This window comes from Gavialis gangeticus, unplaced genomic scaffold, assembly GCF_001723915.1.
Source record: "Gavialis gangeticus isolate Ggan-Ray unplaced genomic scaffold, GavGan_comp1, whole genome shotgun sequence".
Lineage (NCBI taxonomy): Eukaryota > Metazoa > Chordata > Crocodylia > Gavialidae > Gavialis > Gavialis gangeticus.
This window is the reverse complement of record NW_017729032.1, coordinates 147,325,922-147,343,937: the sequence shown is the minus strand read 5'-3', so window position 1 is coordinate 147,343,937 and position 18,016 is coordinate 147,325,922. Positions and strand designations below refer to the sequence as shown.

Sequence of the window (18,016 nt, the reverse complement as noted above, 5' to 3'; positions counted from 1 at the left end):
AGCCAACTGAGAGAGACATTCAGAGGCAATCAAAGGGGATCTGAGCTTAACTAAGCTTTCACATGACAGTCTGGATCATTTCGGATCTCTTCCAATGGAGATAAAATGGCATCAAAAGCAGAAAGGCTTTTTTCTTTCTTCCAAGGATGAAAACACAACATCATTAGTCAAATTTACTCTGAACTTCCGCCTCCTCATGTTGATTTGTTCTCAGGTTGAGTAAACATATCTTTCCATAAAGGTAAATAAATGTAAAAGCCTATCAGTAACTTAATTGCTTAACGAATGATGCCGTGTAGGCTGTAACACTGCTTGACTATAGTGTTGAAGTTAATGACCTCTCAAAAACACCTATTATATATCTTGGCAATAAAAATCTATTCTCAGTTGAAACTTTATTTATAAAATTTCAACCCAGTGTAATTATTTTTCTTAGATCTTGGGAGGGGGTTGGGGGAGAAATCACCTTCAGCTGTTTTTAAGATGTATAAATAGAAAACGATATATATTACTTTAAAATGCTTTCTCTTACCACTTCAGAGAAAAACAAAATTTGACAAATAGGTTGAGTCCATAATAAGGCTGAATTGTATTTGATCTATTGGAAACACCCTAAAATAAAAATAGCAAAGGGACCAAAATGAAAAAAAATCACAGTGATTTTTAGTCTGCAGATGTCAGGTGACATTCTAATCTCCCATGCATATAGCACAGGCCTAGCTACATCTGGAAACATGCATTCTACTGTCCTTGCACACCTATCCCCTTGAATTGAGCAGACCCAAGGGAGAAGGCAGTTGTTCCTTTTAAAATAAAGTAGTTTAATAGAGGTGTATTTGAAAACAGCTCTTTGGTGAGAGGATGAGGTGGAGAGGAGGAGTGCATGCCATGCATCTGAGATTAAAATCTGGCTCCTGGTGGGCATACAGATAGAGTGCACGGCTGCCAGACTGACACGGCAGATCAGGCATTAGGAAAAGCTATCCAATTAAAAGAACACGAAGTGATGCAGTAGGTCAGCTCATCTTTACAACCTATCAAGTAAATGATCATCTCCTTCGAAAAGAGTTCTATATTTTGACCATAAACTTCCAAGCTACTAAGATGCGAGACAGGTTTAAAAATGTGTGCTACTAGGATGCAAGACAGGTTTAGAAATAGTAGCTTAATATTTATTATTAATAACAGCAATAACGACTGCTCATAGAGCTTAATACTTATATACCACCAAGGGATATAACATGAATTCCCCCATCAGCTTTTCTCAGCCCAAATGCAAGAGACAAAGATTGATTTAGTATTGCTGTTGCCCATTGTGCTGAAGAGTTTGGCCAGAATCTCATTGTGCTCAATCAGTTAGCAATGGTGAGAGCATAACCTGGTCAGCCAAATTTGCCTCACCTGCTGTCACCAAAGCCTCAAACCTTCCAGAGGTGATCATCCCTGATGGTATCACTCAGAGGTTTTATTGTCAGGCCTTGTTTTCAGTGCTGTGCATGAATTAAGAATGTAGTATCAGATGATGGGATGAGAGCTTTCAGCCTGTTGTCAGATACATGGATCTTTAGACACCCTGGACTTAAACTAGATTCAAAACCTGCCTATACATTTGTCTTCCCTCTCTCATTTGCCCAAGCTAAACCTAAATTTGTGCATGCAAGTTTGGGAATTACATACATTGTGCGTAAAGAAAATGCTTTTATGTAAATGGTATGCTTTCTGTACCCTCGATGTGTAAATGTCTAACAATAAAATAAAATCTTTGACAAATCTTACCTTGGAGATAAGCAACATATTATTTGGGGAAAAAAATGGATTTACAGCAAAATGACATGCAGAAGTCCTCTGGAATGACTTTTGCTTTAAGTAATATTGTTAGCACCCAGATACCATAGTGATGGGTGCAAAAAGATTAGGTCACATTAGGTTAAATTCAATTATATACACAGAAATTGAAAATTATATTCATATGACCAAAAGAGACTACCAGTTTTACCTTAAATTCTCTGCCTTGATCTGTTTAAAACATGACCTATAACATTAATTAAAACATGTCTTCCTAGGTTATTTCAAGTACTACACTGCACTGGTAGAAGTGGGCCAAATATTTTTTTATTTCTCAACACATTATCTGACAAAATAAGCTGGTACATCCTGTTCATCTGCTGAATTAAATGCATCATCTGCATCACAATCTACATATTTATTCACCGATTTCTAGCTTGTTCTCACATATCTCTTTAGAAAGGAATCGAGAAAGCAAATACTGACGTATTTTAATTAGCAGTCAGGGATACATTTCTATGAAACAGCATGAAATGTTTGCCCCTCAACAAATCACCTGATCATCTGCTGACCGTGTAGATTTAAATATGCACACACTGAAATGGATATATGTACTACTCAGCTGGAGAGATGTGTACATGTCTCAAAATGCTCTTGTTTTGGTATATTCAGTACCCAGACATGCAATATCATATAAGTAGAATTTAAATTAGCACACATTTCATTGCTGATTTCACATATGGGGCTGGAGAAACTTTCCTCCTAATATGGTGATGGCACATGAACTATTTAAATGACTCCTTATTCTGATCCTTATAAATATGCACCAGATGTATCTTTTGTAAATGTTATGTTTTTCAACATCTCAGCATTTGTGAGTAGTTGAAAGCTATGTCAGCCATGCTTTAATGGGGCATAAAAGTGTTCTGCATTCAAAGAAAAGGCACACCATTGTAATAGGCAAAATTACAAGTGCTGTCAATAGCTACATTTTCACTTTATTGATTTTCACTGGGTAATATGGTGCTTTGATTTCATGTGTGTGTGTTTTTCAATAGATACACATATATACAAACACACACATTATATGTGTGTGTGTATCTATATCTAGAGATATAACCACATACATATATTTACTACACACACATGTGCACATGTTACACTGAATTAAGTGAAAATATCTAGATACAAAGTAATAGCAATGGGAAATTAACTGATTCCAAGAAGTGTATGTATAAATATGCAGTAATGACTTTACAGTTAAGTGATCATATAGGTGTCCCAAGATCACAGTATAAGTTAAAGCTACCAAGGTTAGCTTTGTCATGCAAATCTGATTTTTCTTTCATTATGCTGGGAACAGAATATATTTTAATACTCATCCACCCTGCTGCCCTCTGCAGAATGGAATTAGAACTATTCAACTCTACATCATAGACCCAATATTGATCACATATACAACTACATCATATCTCCTGTAGTTTAAGTGGCAGGAGCCTGTACATGTAAAGCAAGATGATCTGACTTATCTACCTACCTGCATGAAGCTCAAAATAATTATGCTGTGCAGCACAGTGAAAAACCAAGTTATCGTCTAACTGGTACAATATGTAAGCAACTCATTTGGGGCTCTATCTTCCTATACACACACAAAACCATGGGGAAAAGGAGTACCCGATTTACCCATTTTGTAACATTTAAGGGGGAAAGGTTTTTAAGTTTTATTTTAGCATGTGTTTTTGTGGGTGAATAAAAGGAAGGAAGAGATTTTAATCAGTAGTTTTCCTACTTCCAATAGGTGCACATTAGGAAAAAAGTAACTAAGCTATTGGAAGAGCAAAGGATGCAGTCAGGTCTTTGCATGGACTGAGTATCTTTAGGCACCAGCAGTGCAAACCTGTGACCACTCTCAGTCCATACATGTTTGTCTGCTTTGGCTCTGCACTGGCCCTGGCCCTTTTTTTTATTTAATAGTGACATCATACCATGACAAGCTGATGATTTGATAATGGCTTGCCTCTCCACCGGAACACACTGGTGGTATCTGCCTCTCAGTGACCCCTCAGAGAGCACTCTTTAGACAGAGTTAGTGCAGATTTAAGCAGTAATATCTTAGGGTGTTTGTACATGTGCTTTGGGAGTTGGGGGGGAAGGGAGAGGGAGGGGGCACTCTAATTAGAGCAGCTCCAAGACATCTCATGTATCAGCATCCCCATGCTTCAAAATGGCATTGGGCCACTTTATCCAAACCTCACCAAACAAGCTTTATAGAAAATTCCCCCACCACCATTTTGAAGTGCAGGGACACTTATACATGAGATGCAGGAGGTTCTGGAATGTGGTAATTGTCATGCTCCAGCAGACTCGATTCCAACACGAGTCTGTTCCAACACACTGGAATTACAGAGCATCAGAGCAGCTTCCCTGTTCATGTATAGGCACCCTTAGAGGTTCTTCTGCCTGAAGTGTGTGTCTTTCCCCTTTTTCCCAGACCACCTCCTTAAGTTTCTTTGGCAGTCCTTCAGGAATTGTGCTGGAGAGCTGGAGATCACTGTGTGAGAAATGGTGAGAAATGCTGCTATATGCTTCATTCCATCTTTGTGGGCACTCAAACAAAGGTTCCTTAGGATTACTGTGATACTGTTCCTGTTGGGCCAGGTAGTAGAAAGGATAAAAGATAACAGTGTCATCAGTCTGATTCTAAGCATTTATTGTTTCATTTAAGCATTTGCATGCTGACCATAACTCAAAAAAAAAAAAAAAAGGAAAGGCCTCTAAAGCGTTACATACCCATCATTATTTGGACATTATTCTTGTCATTTTCATGTTAGAACTATGCTATGCACCTCACTCAGTTTAATTAGTATTTTGGAAATGATCTAGATTTAACACCCTACTAATATTACTAGTCCCATGTAAATGAACCTGTGACTGAAAATATGAGTGGACAACTGACCTTCAAAATATCAATAAAAAAAATCTTCATATCTAATGGAAGAATCTAATGCACTCAAGGTTATGTGAAACTGTAGAAACAGACATTGCAGTACTATACCTTACAACAAATGTCAATTTTTTTTAGCTATATTTTAATTATATTCTTATATTTGATGTTAAAATTGAAAAAGTATATCTTATTAAACACAACACTTGGCTTTGCTATTTTAATAAAAAAAAGTTGTTAAGGAAAAGAAACGCAAAACTACTGATTCTTTTCCTTATGATGTTCAAATGAGTCTTTCATGTTGTATCTTATACTTCATTTTTTAGCATTTTCAGGCAAAAAGAAGATATCAAAACTTAGTAAATAATCAAAGACTTCCTCAGTTTTTCTAAACTGTCATGCTACTTATCTTGTAATAACTGATCTCTTAGGTAGCATAAGCTATTTAATTGCTACTGAAGATTATTTGAATGGAAAAAGAGACAACACTCGCTTACCCTTCAAAAAAGACAAAACTATATTCTTCAAACAGACACACAGACAGATTTTGATCTCTTATACACAGGCACAAGTGCAAAAGCTAATTTTACAAGATGTGATAGGAGCTTCATATCTAAGATTACACCCTGGCCCACCGATTGTACATGCTATACTTAAAATGGCTTAATTTGGAAAGAAATCCTGTTACTGATTAATCCATTCTGTGTAGTCTCTGGCTATTGAAAATAACCAGCTTTTTATTTTATTTGTAAAAAGCAGCTATGCATGCACAATAGCTATATTTTAAAAGGAGTTTTGGAAGGTTCTCAAAGTGCATATGCATGTATCCCCACTGACATGATAGACTGTAATGGCTGAGGTCTGTCATGTCAACCATCTGCATATTAAACAGTCCCTAAGTACACATTGACACAGCAGACCCTAATAGCTCTGAAGCCGTAACAATCTATTGAGTCAATAATACGCATGTTAAAGAGCATCTCATATACTTCCATCAATATCTTTTATCTTTTAGTTAATTTGTTTCTTCTTTTCATATGTATATTCAGGGTTAAGGCTATAAGAACCTTTATCCTTAACATGCTGTCACAGATGTGAAATGTATGATAGAGAAGCACTCAATAGTAGAACCCATCTGAAGCAGGCCATTTCTTTATATGGTTACAGTAATATTGCACAGTCACCATATACTTTCAAGTTTGTAACTGTTCAAGATGGTGCAGGGGAGGGAGCTGGTGGGCTGAAGTGGAGGAATATATTCTCTTCTGGAGGTTCTGATCCAAACCCCACTAAAGTCTACAGAAAGACCCCTGTTAACATTATGGGGTTGAATGAAGGCCAGTGTGGAACTACTTATTTCCTTATAATTAAATGGAGTAGGTCACCAGAGGAGGATGAAACTGTATTTACTGATGGTTTTATCCATGAAAAAACTAAAAAACAAGGAAAAAGGTGTCAAAAATATACCCTACATTTGGTTAAACTGAAATTAAGTCTAATACCACATCTTTAATTCAAGTTTGTATGAACCTAAAAAGGTTTGTACTGCAACAGAAGGAAACTAATATTAACCATAAAAATGGCAACTTGATCTCCATAATAAGCAAGGAGAAAAATATTACTTGCCACTTCTTCATGCTTAAGTTGTGGTAACATAGCTGTCTAGGTCTTATTATAAAATCTTCCCTTCTATTGTATTTCTGAAGTTTCCCTTTTTCTGCTTTCTTTTATAGTAATAGAATAATAACAATAACAGCAATAACAACATCTAGCACTTTACAAGAATGGTATATTTGAAAGGGAAGAATAGATGCAGGGGGGTTACGTGACTTTGTAGGAATGGCAAAAGAAATAGGCTGATTTTTCTCTCACTTCTAGTAAATTTACATGGTACAACTGTAGAGATTTTGGTGGAGTTATTCCTGACTTATATCCATGTAAGCAGAACAAAATTAGATCCAGTTTCTCTACTCCCTTTTCTTTTTCTTCCGTTCAAAGATCATTCTCACAGTCACTCCACATCCTATTCAATGCTGAACCTCACCACATCCTCCCACTGCTCTAAATCTACCTTGGACTTCTTTCTCTCATTAACAAACATGCTAAATGTTAGTGGAATCTGCATATCTCAGCAATTTTCCTGACATGACTCCTGAGGCCCCAGTCCTGAGCAGACAGCTAGGGATGCTTCACAAGGTCAGTGCTTGGTCCAGGGGAAAAGAGCTACAGGGATGGGGTTTGTGTGGTCCAGAGGCAGATCCAGCTTGGGGTGCCGTGGTGCAGTTGAACCCCTCTTTGATTCCTGTTCCGCCCAAACTTTATAACCAACTGCTCAGGAGAGGCAGCAACATTTCTGTTCAGAAAGTGCTGGGGCTCATTATCATCTACTTGATTCCTGGTAATCTCTCTTCACCCCACAGGTGTTAACAACCCTCTCTTTTTTTAATAGTCTTGACGTTCTGCTATTCAAACTATTCTTTCTTTAGCAATGTTGGTGTCTGTTAATAGCTCTCTCCTGTTTCACACCCCTGCAGCTGTTTTTTTGTTCTAGTTGAAAAACTTAACTCAGGTGTAGCAATATTAACTTAGGTGAGCATTAACTCTGGTATGGAAATGATTGACAGCAAAATACTGGATGCCCTGTCAAGATGCTCAAAAAGGCTAGAATGTTTTATGAATCTGAATAAGAGATGTACATTCAGCTATAATGACTACAGGACAAATAAAACAATATATTTTGATTATCTTTATCTATTCTGTTTTTCAAACTTAACATATAAACTAGCAAATTACTACACATTCCAATTAAGTCACATTTGTTTTTGCTTTGATCCTAAACTGAATAATATAGCCCTCTGCCTGAACATATTAGCAAATTTTCTAGTTTCTCTATAACCAGACCAAATGTGTTATATGCAGTGTTGCACCACACTACCCACACCCTCGTTTTCAAAATCCTAAATCCACCCAGGGTGCAGTTTCTTTACTTTATCCCATATACCAGTCCATGTGTATTACAAGACTTGCCAAAGAGTAAGTAATACAACATGCAAGGAAGCACTGACCTTCATAATTTTAGTTTCTGTGCTGAATATCTAACAAATAAAATGACAATATCTTGACACAAGATTTGTTTTTAATTAATAAGATGCATCTCATTATCAAAACAAGCTACTGCACAAAGTTTAAATGGGGTGTGCACTGAGGCAGAAAAGGGCAAGTTTTACTCAGGGTTATGTCTAATGTAAGTCACAAAAAGTCCCATTTTATACATTGCCCATTGTCCTGAGCTAAAAAGGTACATAAACCTGTCTTATCCAAGAGGTGATTTCTGGGAAGTATTGTCTCAGACAAAAATAGTTTCTTAGCACATTATGGCAACTCATGATCAAGGGTTGCTGCAGAGCATATTTCTCTTTCAGTAGCTCACGATGTTATTGGACAGGTCCGTTCCTGCTAAGGATATTTGTGCCTCAGTGACTCAGTTGGAAACGTCTCTGCATTATCACAAATAAAAAGATTCATCCTAATCCTTGCTTCAGGAGTGTTAAGAAAAGGGCTCAAGTTTTCCTAGACCCCTCTGCCCCTCACCCCAACACCTTGAAGGCCAGCATCAATGTAGTACTGATAAAGTCATAAACCACATACCAGAGATTTAGGTGGTCTAAAAACTATACATGTGAAGTCTATTACACATCAGGCTCAGCTATCAGCACATAACTAGCCACACAGCCCCTCTACACACTTACCTGGTAACTTATGCCTCAAAAATAATCTCTCTAATATAATAACAGTATATGACTGGGACACACTCCTTCAAGGAAAATTCTCCAAAATAAGGATTTGACATGTATAACCTTTTCCTTAGGCTGGTGAGCACTTACAGGACTTTTCCCAAAAAATGGGGGTGCTGATTTCAGTGGTCTTTTTTGGGGTGAGGACAGTCTATACTTGGGACAGGATATCATACCAATGTGTTTTCTTTTAGAGGACAGTATTTTCCCCAGCTTGAATGTATACTTGGCACATCCACACATGCCCCTAACTGCACCTTACCAAGTGGTACTACACAGTCCTGGTGGCACAAGGGTCATTTTCGACCCTCCTGCACAGTAGCAACGAGCTACTCTGCAGTAGCGGCCGCGCCACGGTTAGTGCCTGCTGATGCTACATTGCTGTAGCATCTTGTGTAGACACGCCCACTATGTGTTGTTTCACTGGGGCAATTGAAATACCAGATTGATCCTAAGCCTATAGATCCATTGGTCTTGATGGATTTTGGACCAGACTTGATATCATTACGAGTGTGATCATGCAATTTGAATATGCAAATAAATTCACTTGTGAGATGTTATCCCCTCACAGTAACGAATTGTGGCTAGTATGACCAGCCCTTTTATTTTCATTGTTAAGCACCTAGAGTTATCTCCAATTTACCAGTGAGCTGATTTACATAGCTGACTTAGTCACATATGTTTGGCTTCTGTACATGCTTATCCAGAGTAAGATTTGGCCTACTAGCTGTGAAAACAGCTTACTTCACATGTGCTGCAAAACCTAGCCAGAACAGGCTGAATAAAGGATGAAGTTTAATCATGGAAATGTTGACCTACAAATAGAGAACAAAATGTTAAACCACATGGTGCAAGGTGCTACACACCCCAGCTCCCAAGGAGGAGAGAGAAGAATTCAACACATTTGGAATGTAAAGCTTTACTGTTTTGTACTTTTTTCCATAGAGCCTGAGATCCGGAGTCACAGTGCTCCCACTTGGTATGACACCCTATCATCCTGTAAACAACAGGACACCCACCACAGAATGCTGCCTAAATGGGCAAGTTTCCATGATGGTGGAGATGTCGCCAGCAGAATGCACACTGGGGTGTCATAACAAGCAGGAGCTGGTGATCAGCAGTGAATCTAAGTCAACAAGACATGTAGAAAATTGAGGACAGGTAAACATAATGCCTTTTTAGCCTGCTTATTTGGAACATTTGATATGATGTACTATAATAACAGTTTGATTTGTTATCTTTAATTACTTTCAAGTCACCTTTAATTTTGAATTTTTTCACCCTTGTGTGTTTCAGACAGAGAGGGCTTCAATTTCAGTGCAGTGCATAGTATCCATTTCTCACTTACAACTGTGGCCATAGTGCAAACAGTTCACCTCGGGGGATGCTGAAAACCTATATTTAAGCTTTATTTTAGTGCATATTTTTGTGAGCTAATAAATATAAGGAAGAGGTTTTACTCATGGTTTTCTTACTTCCAATAGCTTAGTTGTTTTTTTTCTTTAGGTACACTGTGTTTTAGGCAAATGTGGGTATTAGCAGCCAGACAGACCTGCTTGGCTGACATCTGTTTCTTTACAGGATTTATATTTGCCAAGTTGCTGGACAGCAATATCCATTTGGTATTCATGGGAAGTACTTGCAGAACAATAATGACAATAATTGCTTCTGATTCTTGTGTTTACAACACTGCCAAAGTATCATTAGAGCCTTATTTATAGATAATAATGCTTATTAATCACAAGTATTTGAATTTTGGAATGTATTAGATTAATATTCTTTTGTAACATGTTTCTGTACTAATGCTGTGAAAAGCATTTTCTCAGTGCAGCTCACTGGGAATGCTTACTTTAGAAAAGTAAAATAATGTAAATAATTTGCAGGTGATAGATAAAGGTTATGTGCGTACCTCTGCTAGCTGGTGTGAACTATGAACAATGGATATGGCTTCTTAAAATCAGGCCCTGTGGACTGAAATCAGAGATGGCGTCTAAAAAGAAAATACTTTGAAAAGTATGATACGACACATCAGTGTGCTTTTAGAAATCCTTTCACTACTTTCAGTATGAAGCATTTTCTTAATTGTGTATCTTTGAACTCACGCTTTATTAAGACATTCTACATTGTGGACAAGTTTGTACGTGAATACTAGGGTTTGTGGAAACCAGGGAGATTAATAACAGAGGAAATATTATACAAAAATAACTCTTAATTTTGAGTCTTAATAATCCCGGCTTTTATAAACCAGTGTCTGGATTTGACAAAATAACATTCTATAGTGTAAAACGAAGTGATGTTTGCACCAAGCAAAAGTATAATGCTAAATCTAAATATCAGCTGTCATATAGTTATATTCTCCTTTGTGTTTCTGTAGTATGCACAATGCTGAAAAAAGCACCACAGCTACTGCAGTACCAAACTCTCTGATTTTTGGTATGCGGCCAGCTCCATAAATTTGCATTTAAACAAATAAAATCCAGTACAGTGTAGACTGTCTTTTTTTCTGAAATGGTTCTTCAGGCATAACTTAGAGAGGCACTGTCAACTTAAAAATCACATTTCTGGTTATTTTTTTACTGACTATTACTATAACACAATGATTATTCTAATTGAAAGAGCTCAGAGAAACTATCTATATTTGAGTCATATTTACTGTGTATTCCTTATAGCAATCTATGTGTGGCCAGTTTAACCTGCATATTCACTCACTGCCTGTAATGTTTTTCTATATAGCAACAGTGGAGACAAAAATAAATAAAAATAAATATAAAAGGCCAAAAATCAGGAGGAAAACTCATTAAAGTAGCCAAAACAATGTATAACACATTTATTTAATTGACCATATTACAAGCTGAGAATGTTCCTTTAACATGTAAGCACATCACCTATTAATATTTAAGGTTGCTTTGCTAAACATATTTTTTAAAAATGCATATAGGTTTTTCAGAAATTTCAAAGTATTAAATAACTGGTGCTGTACATAACCAATTACTTCGGGAAAAATCAAAGATATTTTTTTCTAAATATTTTATTAGATCTGAGACCAAGCTAAAAAGTTGTGCCCCAGATCTCAACTGTTACTCTCACAAAGTTCATTTCCCAAAGAACTCTTCTGAAACTCAGGGAAGGGGGCAAATTTAGAGGTCTATATCCTGAAATCATTCTAATGAAGTCATTTGAAGCTTTACCATTGACCCACTTCTATCAATAAAAGGGGAAGTTGAATATCATATGATGAATTATAATAGTAGAGTAAGTAACATCTTCTCTTCCTCAGTCCTCTTTCTTGTCCCCCATAGCAAGTGTAAGCTGTTTATTATAATTCAAAATATTTCACTTAGATTACTGGACCTCCTAAAAAGTCTGTGAAGATTTACTTCTTAGTATTTTCAAATTATAGCATGAAAGCAGTGGAATACTAAGATCTTAATTTATGAAGCTAAAATGTTAGCCTTTTAAAGCATAAGCCACTATATAAAACTTCTAGCCTCCCTGTTTTCCTAATATATTTAATTATATAATAAGCATTTCTAGCACTGATATTATCATTTTTCATCAGGCTTTTCGGGATTACTTTTAGCATCCCATTCTGCCCCAACTAAACAGAGAAATTTCAAACTGTCACACATGAAACAGTAGTTTGCCATTTAAATCAATATAGACAATACAGAACCTTTGTGGCTGGGTAGAAATAAGAGCAGTGGCATGCAATGGTTTTACCCAACCGCTTTCATCAGTTTTCCTGCTACTTAATGTTCATTTCCTGTACATTTACTTAGGATAGAAACGTAAATTCCAAATGATAATGCTTTGCCAAAATTGTCAATGAGGGGTACCTACAACCAGGTTCTTAAAACCATATTTAATTCCTTAATTAGAAAAAAGCAGCCTGATTTTCAGAAATTCAGAGCTTCATTAATCCCACTGCAGTCAATGGCATTGGCAGCCAGCCACAAGTGCTCAGCACCTTTAAAACTTTATTTTAGGCAGGTACCTATGCATAGATTCAGGAGGACACAGGGCTGAAAACATCAGCCTTGTGTGCACATAGGACCTTATCTTGTGAACCCTTGCTTGCATAGTGAGAGAGACAACTCTGAGTGAGCGTTTGCAGGCTCAGGTCTCCAAACAGCACGAACAGTAAACTGCAAACCTTCCTGCCTAAGTGAGGCTGCCAAAAACCAAACTTTAAGCTTTGCAGTCATAGAAAATCTAAAGCAACATGGAAAAGTTATAGGTGTTTTGTTCCCTAATGGAATTATTGCTATTGCTGTAGATATAAAGATATTTCAGCCTACAATTAAAAAAGACCTGGCCACACATTGCTATATAATGAGGCTTTTCTTGCTTTATTTTATTTACCATACCTTTCATTGACACAAGATCATGCCTGTGTGTTTAGTTTTGGTCAGTAAGTACTGTGAATTTGGTTTTGTTTTCAAATTGCACAAATACTGTAAATGTATCCTTCCAGTTATATAACGTAACCATTTTCCTTTCTTGTTTTTATATTGTTTATAGCTCCTAAAATGTTGCACTCATAGCCCAACTTCATGGAATTCATAGCTTCACCTGGCTTGATACAAAAGCTTTTTTTACATATTTGAAAAGATTTTTTCGGAATAAGTTATTATGCCACCTTCACAGAACTTTAAGGAAGAAGCAGAAATGATAATAAAAGCAGCCCTCACTATCAGATATTCTATTAAACAAAAGAAGGTAAGTTCATCCTTTTATATATCTAAAATATACAGCCCACTAGGAGTTACTTCATTTCACTACAGGTTAGCTAATGGTATTTTTTTCTTCTGTTGTGGCATCTGACTAATAACAAACTTTAAAATAAAATTAAGGCACAACGATTTGTATGGGAGTATTTCTTTCCTGACAAAATGAATAATTATCCTTCAAACATGATATGAAAGTCATAGTGTTTTAATCCTCTCCCTCTTAAGCACCCCCACCCCATAAGGAAACATCATAAAAGTAATGTAGGTATAAAAATAAAATGTAGATATAAAAATAAAAACAGAAGTTATTTTACAGAAAAGTAACTTGCATAACACAAACATGAGAGGGAATGGAGAAACAGTTTAACAATGGGGAAAATATTTTTTTCTTTCATAACGATTTGGAATTTAAACATCAAGGGCAAGATTCAAAAAAGATTGGACACTTACAAGGAAAGCAAAAATAGAACGCATTTTATAGTTATTAACATGGATTTCTGAAGGCCTTTAGTCAATCTTTAGTCAGACTGTTAGAGGCCTCATGTGGGGACAGCTTACCCCACCTCTAACTACTGGTGCCTCACACCTTTGTCTGGTACTAGGCACTCTAGGAGCCAGACTACTGCTGAGTAAGGTGGGCTTAGGATCTGATCCAGTATGGCAGGTCCAAGATTATTATGATTCTAGTGGAAAATAAAGTGCCTCCCAGAGTATGGCATCCTCTTTTGATCTTGTATTTGTCAGTACCTTGGGTAACACATAAGGTGGAAAAGTCCTCACAGCCATCTGAATCCAATGCTTTTTGGTGCTAGACCCAGCAGAAGCAAGCCTATGTATCTAAATCTTCCAGAAGCCCAACCCATCATTCTTTACCTGGAACTAGTCACTGAAGCCAATGGGAGGTCTGCCTGATTAAAGCAAATGGAGTTGGCCTTCAGGTGTCATTCTGATATAACACCTAAATGAGATCACAATGTGACCCACAATCCTTATTCCAGTACAATGTTCATCCGTTTCAATGAGATAAAGACGGATCCTCAGTTTCAAAATATTACCATATTTATTCACGTACTCCACATCCCAAAAAGGACATGCAGCTGGTTTTGAAAAAGCAGGAGAAAGATATTTTTTCTTTGCAACCAAACTGTTTGGAATTACTTTTTTTGTTTAAGATACATGCCCCAGTTGCTGATTGCTCATTTTAGGGGAAAAGGTGACTGTAGTATGTGAATAAATAAGGTATGTGCTCACTGCAGCAAAGGGTAGCTACACTACAGCAAGGACTGAAGGCCGGATCCTCACTTTGCTCAGACAATGCTCCTGTTGGCTTCCATGTGTCAAGCAAGCAGAATATGGCCCTACATAAGGAATGTATGACTTGATCCTAGGAGAATTAGCTATACATGCTTATTTGTATTGGATCAAACCAAGAATGTGTGGAAGTCAATGAGTGCTAAGCCTGAATGAGAACTGAGGGCCAGATCTTCATCCCTCTAATACAAATGGCAAAAAACCAATAGAGGCCACAATTGGCTCTGAGCTGGAATGCAGGATTTGGCTGTAATACAATCCTGCCAACATACTTTATTGCAATAATTTTAATATCATAGTAAATTTTAAATAATAAAATACCCACCATTACATGTTGTATATTACACAACAGAAGGGTATATCAAGTACAAATTCCTATTCTAAGCCGCATTAATTGTAAAATCAAATAGGATTATTATTGCATTAACTGACTTTGTGTTTCCTATAAATGTCCCTTTGTGATATTGTTTTCAGTAGGTGTAAAAACACACACAAGTATTATGGAGTGTGTCAGTTCATTTCATCTCATTAATCAGCTACTTAAAAATGTTTTCCTTGCAGTGCAATAGAAAATAAAACTAATGTCCTTTTTTATCACTTCACAAATTAAATTCATATTCCACAATGACTATATTTCATGTGCAAAATAACAAAATATGTTTACATACCTGACTTCAGTTCTTTAGTAAATTGCTTCATTGCTAAAAATGTTACATTTAAAATTGAAATCTAAAATGAACTACTTATGTTTTCTTGATGTGAAACATTTTAAGTTCACAGTAATTTTAAATACGATGCATTTAAAATATTAATATTTCACATGTATTATTCACTGACTTCCAGGTTTCATCTCAAGTTAGTGGCACTTCATATTTCAAAGGAAGAATTGTTTCTTTTTTCAATACTAATGTTCTATTAATTCACTTTGTAATATCACTCCATTTCAGACAAATGGAAGTGCACTAAATCACTTATGGCAAGAATCATGCTGAAGTTGTTGACATTATATAAAATTTCATTTTCATTACTTTTTTATACAGTTTTATCTTGGTGGTGTGTTTTTCAGATGTAGTATGTAGCCCTGTTTAGTTAGTTTTAGAAATACAAGTAGGTACATAAGTGTTTATATGCTGAGATGAGGAGGGACCTGGATATTTATAATACAGTCTATAAATTAAGTGAATGCTACAGAGTGAATTATAAACTTCCAGGAAACTACCTTGAAATGTTCTTTGTTTATGTACATAGTAATACCAGTTACAGTTCCTATAGTGAAGCATTAACAAAGTAATTTCGGGTAGTTTTCTCTTCCAGCAGTATATGTGCATAGGCATGTGTATGTATGAGTGTGTGTGTGCGCGTGCATGTGTGCATATATGTATATGTATCATATAGTAAACTGATTGAGAATTTTCCTATAGTGAAGGCCTTAAAGTAAATGGCTTCTTCATCAAGTCCACAGAAATGCAGAACTGCTGGATAAGAAAACAGAACCTATTCCTATTACTCTGTATCATTTTTGTTCGTCACACAAAGCTTACATAACTACTTCTAGAGATATGGATGGAAAATACACCCAGAGATGCTGAAAATCTGTAATAAGTGAAACAGCAAATAATTCTATGAAATGCCCTTCAAGAGTGAGATAATTACAAAGCAGTGGAGCAAGAACAGTAAACAGCAGTGAAATCACTTATAAATAAATGGAGGAAGCCAAAAATATACATGGATATATTTGTCTAGCCAGCTCTTTCTGAATGTCATCAAAATCAAACCTTCCCTTAGGACTGTAAATCTCAGGGAGACCCATTAATATAAATATTTTCAGGATCCTGTGCCTGAAACTTTCAGGTTTGCAACATTATTTTAGTGTAGTAAAGTATGTCCTCCCATATTTGTGTGTGTATATGTCAACACACACACTATATTTATATTTATAGTTATATAGATATAGATATAGGAATAGGTTCTGTTTTCTTATCCATCAATTTTGCATTTCTGTGGAATTGAACAGAAGCCATTTATTTTAAGGCCTTCACTACAGGAAAATTCTCAATCAGTTTACCATATACAGTAATACATACACAGATATACATATACACATATACATAATATGCATATGTGTGTATGCATGCATGTGTGCATACACACCTGTAATATATGTGTGTGTGTGTGTGCATATGTGTATACCTGTTTGATATATATATATAGTGTGTATATATTATATACACACACATATATTATACACACCCAGATATAGCTAATTCCATGTCTATATATAGATATATAGACATAGATGTAGCTATAAACAGGAATTTAACCAATCTGAAATTTAGTTTAAAACTTGATCCAAGACCTTTTTTTCAGTAATATTTAAAATAAATAATGAGGCACCTGACCTATCTCTCTAGCATTTATGAAGATAAGAAAATGATTTGGATGACAGCAAACACCATTAGGCTCCCTGGATCCATAATGTAGAGCAGGCTCCTATTTCTAGAAAGTCTTCCAAGAGCCAGGAGTTTGAAAGATAAGCTGGATCTCAAATGCCCATAAACAGCAGAAGGAAGGAACCTGTCACTGAGACATCCCCAATCCAGTGCTCACTGCTCCTGCCTACCTCCTCTGAAATATTAAAAGAGGCTAAACAAAGCAAGCACACATCAAGATAGAACCAATTAAGGACAGAAAAAAAGGGGGAGGCGGAGGAGAGGAGGGGAGGCAAGGAAAAAAAAAAAAACAAACCCACCAGGGTAGTGAGAAAACTGGGAGTGGGGGAGTATTGTCCCGCACAATGAGACCTACCTTGGGAGTGTTCCCTCTGGGTGACAGTGCCATCCCCTGTCCTAGTTTTGATCCAGTGTCAGGCAGGGGAGGGGGGATAGAGACAAGTAAAGAGAGTGCAAGAGGAGAAGCAAACTTGGGGAGCAAAGTCTGTGCAGAGCAGGGAGTTTCTTTAAAAAAGAAAAAGGAAAAAAGGAGCCATCAGTGGAGAAAGGATATCAGAGGAAAGAGGCATCAGAGGAAGCCCCCTCCCGTCGCCCCCCCCCCCAAACACATACACACAAGCGCGCGCGCGCGCGCGCGGCAGGCAGCGAGCCTGGCAGGCGGCAGCTACCTGGGCTCCCGGAGCCGGGCATCCCGTGGCAGGAGGGAGCGCCGCCCGGCCAGGACGCGGGACGCGGGATGCGGCTGGCCGGCGAGGCGTGCACGTCTGTCCGGGCTACCTCGCTCGCTCCTTCGCATCGCCTCCTCCCCCCGGCCCCGCTCCCCCTTGCCTTTCTCACGGCTCCCAGCTGCTCCCCGCTCGCCGGTGCAGACGAGCCACTCATCAGGGCTCCGCAGCATCCCCCAGTCCTGAGGAGATGAACTGGAGGAGAGGGGAGGAGGCGGCGGATGGGAAAGGGGGTGGGGGGAGCCGGAGCTCCTGAAACTGAACCAGCCCAAATGGG

At 37.4% G+C, this 18,016-nt stretch overlaps 1 long non-coding RNA gene across 1 annotated transcript in view; it reads left to right on the top strand.

Moving 5' to 3' along the window:
* The window catches only part of LOC109302867, a 102,783-nt gene that overhangs the window by 68,473 nt on the left and 16,294 nt on the right, over positions 1-18,016 (top strand). The window contains exons 6-7 of the long non-coding RNA XR_002098950.1: positions 9,469-9,684; positions 13,045-13,242. This is a non-coding gene — a long non-coding RNA (uncharacterized LOC109302867). The remainder of the gene's footprint in view (positions 1-9,468; positions 9,685-13,044; positions 13,243-18,016) is intronic.